At 42.8% G+C, this 6,322-nt stretch overlaps 1 protein-coding gene across 4 annotated transcripts in view; it reads right to left on the minus strand.

The window, feature by feature from the left end:
* LOC112454000 (basic-leucine zipper transcription factor A-like) overlaps window positions 1-6,322 on the minus strand; it is a 56,227-nt gene that overhangs the window by 9,781 nt on the left and 40,124 nt on the right. The window lies entirely within an intron of this gene.

Below are 6,322 nucleotides of genomic sequence, written 5' to 3' on the forward strand. Positions count from 1 at the left end.
CGAGATTACAATTTCTCTTGGTCTCGTTGCCAATCGTAGGGTGGGACAAACACTCGCGTGCGTATCTTGGCGTCGCGGACCCTACGAAAGCAGTACCCACGCAGCCGTGGATGATTTACGCGCGTACGAGGTCGCGCGAGTGAAAGTAAGTAAATAATCGTTCCTCCCACCAAACCCTTGCTCACCTCGGGAGACGGAGAGACGCGTTTCTCTGCTGGCGTGAGCGAGAGCGTGAGAAAGAGAGGCCCGGAGTAGGGAGCGTTAGAAGGGAGAGAGGATGGCAATGATGAAAAAGGGGAAGAGAGGGGAATGTATCGCCACGGTGTGCGTGTTCAGTTCAGTTGTGCTCGGAGATGCCGTGAGATGTCACCAGCAACATGTTTGTCGGATGACCGAATCCACGTGGTTTCCACATGACGTTTGATTTTACGAAAGGAGGAAAGAAAAGCGAAAAAAAAAAATATATATATATATATATGTATATATAGAGTGTTTCAGATTTGCATGGCACTATTTTAGGGAAATATTTTCTAGGTCAAAATAAACAAAAAGTTTATATATACATTAGTAAAATAACAAAGAGTAAAGATTATGTTTAACAGTAAAACATTTAAAGTATGTTTTCGAATTAACCACCATTTTGTTAAATGCAGTATTTAGCACGATGTATCCATGTTTCTCTGGCACGTCTTATGGCATCAGTATTATTTCTGATAGTTGCTGCAGCTTCCATTATGCGATTTCTTAATTTTTCTTGCGTGCCAATAGATCTACAATAAACTAAAGACTTCATCCAACCCCATAGAAAATAGTCCAACGGCGTTCAACAAAACGCGGCCATTTCGAAAACATACTTAAAATATTTTACTGTTAATCCTAATTTTTACTCATTAATATCTCTTAGAGCCTGAGCAGAATAGCTGACTTATAATTTTAAGACAATGTTTTAGACCTTAGATCTTTGTTTTTAGTAACACACAATACATTCTTGTGTCTCAAGTCTTACAAATATTAACACTTCGTGCATACGTTTAAGATGACACAAGACAGTATTGTGCGACACTAAAAACAAAGATTTAAAGCATAAAACATTGTCTTAAAATTATAAGTCAGCTATTCTGCTCAGGCCTTTGCTAATAAATAAGTTTGAGACATATGTTTATATAAACTTTTTTGTTCATTTCGACCTAGAAAATATTTCCCTTAAAATATGTCGTGCAATTCCGAAACACACTGCGCGCGCGCGCGCACACACGCACACACGCACGCACGCACGCGCGCACACACACACACACACACACACACACACACACACACACACACACACACAAAGAAAAAAAAGGCATTGGGATTGCTACTTTGGGCCGACGAAAAAGTGACGCCGACAGTCGTCAGGTCGACCTAAAAAGGTAACGACGATACTTTGGCCCCCTGAATACACAGACGTATAAAATTTATTATTAAAATAAAGGAAGATGCGAACCCCTTCCTCACAATCACGCGATTAATCTCATTACCGAAGTCGATTATCGTCTCTTTGACTTCCGTCGCTCGACTCGATTATAGAACGAATTGCCACTTACTAAACTTTGATAATTCGCACAACTTTCATAAATTCGCGTTAGAAATAGTTGTGCGAATACTATTCTTATCCCGAATGTTTGCAACTTACGGCTTATCAAATTTAAAGTCTCTCCTTCTCTCTCTTACTCCCTCCCTCCCCCCCCTCTCTCTCTCTCAAGAAAAAACAAGCGTCTTTCATTTTATGAAAGTCGACAACTGCGAAATAAAATTATTCTAGCACCTTGACAGTCGAGTCTTCGGCTTGATACTCGTGCGCTCCTTTAGTTCTGAAAAATTGAAAGATGTTGACGAATAAGCAAAAATTTTTTTAAGCGGCCGCAAGGCGTTCGTCGTACCACTATGCTGAGCGCGGCCAGCAAAATATTAAAAGAATTTTATTAATATTTTTACATGTACGTGTATCCGCCCATTCACAATGAAACGAAACCGCGCGCTTGAAACATTTTGTAAGCGAATTTCATACGCGAACGGGGCGATCTAATGGCTCGGGGAGAACAAACGTCACCGCGTTTCCATCGAACTCGGTGTCCGCGCGTCATTACCAACACCGCGCCGCCTCAAGCTTGCGCTGATAGCGCGGCTCCGCTACAGCGGTAGTGAATGATGTGATGATCGAGCTTGTGGTGAACGACGGACCGGAGGCTTGTAGGCAAAGCCAATACGACACGCGAACGTACGTTTCTGTTATCGCTATACTCTTTCTCCACACACACACTCATATATATATATATATGAGATCCCGCGTGATTCTATTACATCATTCCATAGATCAACAAGAAGTTCTAAATTCGATCAAGTCGGAAAAAGTCGATAAATCGTAATTTGTTCATGATTTGAACTTATTTATCGCGTAATTACGAGATATGTTGCGTGTGTGCCGACACTATTCAGCTTCTCGCAACCGAAGCAACATGGATTTGTATGTAATTTTATACTCGACTGAGAGTGACCCAGTTTGTCTTATCGGTCAAGACGGCAGACTTGGGCGAACTCTAGTTCGAAATGCGTTTTCTACTTGCCACGCGTAACTACGTCTCTGGGCTGACTCGAGTGTCTCTAGCGGCAACGACTCGCTCTTGTGACCGTGTACATCCGCCGCAGCCGGCCGTAGCGGCCTACTTGGAATATGACTCGCTCGCGGAGATTCTCCTTCCAACGCGACGTGGTCAACCGGCCAGCTCAGAGATCGGAGCTCGGAGCTCGGAGCTCGGAGCTCGGAGCTCTGAGGAACGTTCGTGGAATCATCGCGGAGGATCGAAACGACGCGACGGATCTAATATCGCCTTCTAACACCGAGAGAATGACGCCACCTCTTTTCTCAGCAACTTTTCTTTCTTTTTCCAAGTTAAAAGCGACATTCGCTACAACAGCTCACTTTGCGAGTGTTTTGAGTGGGAATCTAAAGCCGTTTTGAGCGAATCTGAAACGAGTGAATAAAATTAATTCAATCGTTCAAAAAATTAACGTTGATTAAAGTCTAATGATTATACTTTGCCTATTATCGAACGCAGAGTTTTATATATATATGTGTGTGCGTGTGTGTGTAAAACTCTGACACTTTTATTTTGTTCCACGCTCTGATAGATTATGCCGCGCGAATAATTGCTCATGCGAATTGTTGAAACGATTCGCAAGTTTTAAATTATTACGAGAAAGTCTATTCAAAGTGAGTAGATCTCCATGCACATTGCTCTACGTGTCGTGAAAATGTGTTGGAAGGGAGATAAATTTGTGAGAAAACGAGGGGATACGCATAACGCGGGTTAATAATTTCGTTGATCGGGAAAACTTGGTCGTTGTCTCTCGAACACCTTACACGAGGAATACGTTCCGGATATGTACTTGAAAATTTCGGCGAAACTCGGCGAATGGGGCGCGCGCCCGACTACGGATGCGGCCGTAATCTCCGGCGTCTCCTCCTCTTACGTGCGATATTTGCGAAGCGTGACCGAGCACTTGTTGAATCGACAACGAAAACGGGAACGGGAACAAGAGGGACCTGGGGTGACGGGAAAGGAGGTGCGCGCGCGCGCGAGCGAGAGAGAGAGAGAGAGAGAGAGAGAGAGAGAGAGAGACTAGAGCAAAACGTAGAGAATAGTGCGGAAAAGGGGGGCAGGAGAAATGGATGGACGGTTAGAGGTAAGATGGTTAGGGAAAGAAGCAAGTGCGAGGGCGAGGGAAAGGACGAGGAGGCACAAGACGCGGGAGGAGAAACAGATAGGGTGACCGATGCGAAAGAGGGTTAGGGGTTAGGTGATTGGAGAGAACAAGGGTGAGGCAACGTACAGATAGGATAATAAGGGGGAGAGAGAGAGGGACAAGAAAAGGAAATACACTGATGGAGGGGATTAGTTGTATGTGGCGATAATACGCGGTTCTTAACCAGCTGTAAATCAAAGTTGAGAGAAACATCACGCCCCGACGCTCCTTTTCCATTTGTGAAATCCTTGCTACTTGCATCTCGTTTCTAAACCTCGTAACTCTGACGATGAGTCTATCGGCAGACGGCAGGGGTTAATACGAAGCTACATAAGGGTCTCGCTTCCACGATTAAAACGTGACGGTCATTTCGCAATGTATCATTGCTATTTGGTTCTTTTATACAATTTGCGTGATATAGGTCGGCTCTCTCATCCGATCGCGACCGCTATTTTATACAACACCCGTGCATTCCGACGCGTGCGTTGGATAAAACGCCTTCTTCAACTTTCATTGCTGAACGATATTAAAGGCCCCCAGTGGCGGTGTCACGAATAGTCGCAAGGATACTCGCGCGTCACACACAGTTTTTCACGAGGTCGACCTACTGCACATAACTCACTTCGATATCAATATTTAAGTATACAGTATAAAGGAAATCACAGATTTCGCGCGGCAACTTTGACGTTGAGTAATAAAACGACCGGGATTCGCCACGAGCAAGCAACAGGCGTTAAGCGAGCGAGAGAAGAATAACGGAAACATAGGAAATAAAACCTGGCCTGACCAAGTTTTATCGCGATCCAAATTCGAGACGAGGGGGTATGTGGTAACCCGAGATGCGTTGCGGTATTTGGATAACCACATAAATCATCGGAAGGTACACAAGTGAAGATCATCTCCAAAAAAATTCGTCGGTTCGAACCAATGTGGGTGATGCGTTACAAGTAAAGGAATCTCGCGACGAATCCGTTAAATTATTTTTATTTTTAATAGTGTTGGACAATATCTATTAAAAATAAAAATAATTTAACGCGAACACCTTGTTGCGGCTCTGTCCTCTATCGTTATTTATGTTTGATCAACGATAAACCAAGCATTTCCGGATATATGTTTATAAGACCTTATTTTCTTGTTTATGTGTGGAGAACTCACCCTTAAAATTTGTACAAGTATTTCTGATACCCCCATCTATATCTCCGTGTATGTATGTATGTATGTATGTATGTATATGCGCGCTGTTCTCGCGGTGCGGGTCCATCCGTTGGTTGGCTGAGAAAGGAGCGTTTTTGTGAGCATGACGCGCGCGCGGCAGTGGCGCAAGGTAGTAACGGCGCGCGGCTAGTAAAATCCTAAGTGGAGAAGGTTCACGGTGGATCCGGCTCTGCCGGGCGATGAGGTAATGTTTGCCTCGACTCGACTCGATTCGGCTCGACTTAACTCGGTACGGCCGCGCCGAGTCGAAGCTATCTAGCAACTTGCGCGACAGTGCCGACGTTGGAAATTGCGGCGCTTAAACTTGGTGAACGTTAATCATCCGCCGATGTATGCTGCTCATCTAGCGACTATAGATATTTACCGGAATTTTGCACGGCAGCGTTCGCTATATATCTTGGCTAAAAAATGGAAATACCTTCAAGTCATGGCGTATATTTGTTTATATATTTCGTTAGGAAGAATGCATTATCTTCAAAGATTATCAACTTTAAACAAGTAATTTAGTGCGTGTGTTACTAACGTACCGACTATTATATACGGAAAGAGATGTTATGTTAACGGATGTTTGAAAACGCAATACAAAAATCTAGAAAAAAACATGTAATCACTCAAGCTTCGATTAAGCATGAATAATATTTATTTGAATGATGTCCAAGAAAGAGAAACGTCGCTTGAGTCAAAGTCGGACTTGTGAGCCAACCACTTTTAAGAGCATCGAGTAGAATTATGCATGTAATTTATGCATGTACATATTACTGTACGTAATAAAAGTTCTAATCGATTTTTTATTAGTAGTTACATACTCTCTAAACTGATTCCAATTAAATAGCATCATTTTTCGACATATATTCGATATCACTTTATCCACTGCTTAATCCATTAGTAATATATCAGAACACATTTCAGGCTTATTAAATTTATTAATCTTAGATTTCATAATCAAATAAATGTATAAACAATATTAAAATATCGATACTTTGAAAGTATCAGAACCAAAGATTCGATCTGATCTTCCTCTATTTTTCTTCATTTTTCTAGTGTGTGTGTGTGTGTGTGTGAGGGAAGGGGAGGGGGTATACGTTATATTATGTTATCCAATCATTTCAAGAGCGTGATGCTTAAAAAAGTTGGGTCTATATTGGCTTTATATTTATACTTTTAAATTCATTAACGCCAGTCTTTTACCGGCTCTGCTAGCAAACGCGCTTCGAAGGCTGAGTCGGCCGAGAGACCAGTCGTCGGTAGATAAAAGTGGTCGTTGTATATGGGATGCCTGTGTGTGTGTGTGTGTGTGTGTGTGTGTGTGTGTGTGTGTGTGTGT

This window comes from Temnothorax curvispinosus, unplaced genomic scaffold, assembly GCF_003070985.1.
Source record: "Temnothorax curvispinosus isolate PA1 unplaced genomic scaffold, ASM307098v1 QBEX01004771.1, whole genome shotgun sequence".
Classification (NCBI taxonomy): Eukaryota; Metazoa; Arthropoda; class Insecta; order Hymenoptera; family Formicidae; genus Temnothorax; species Temnothorax curvispinosus.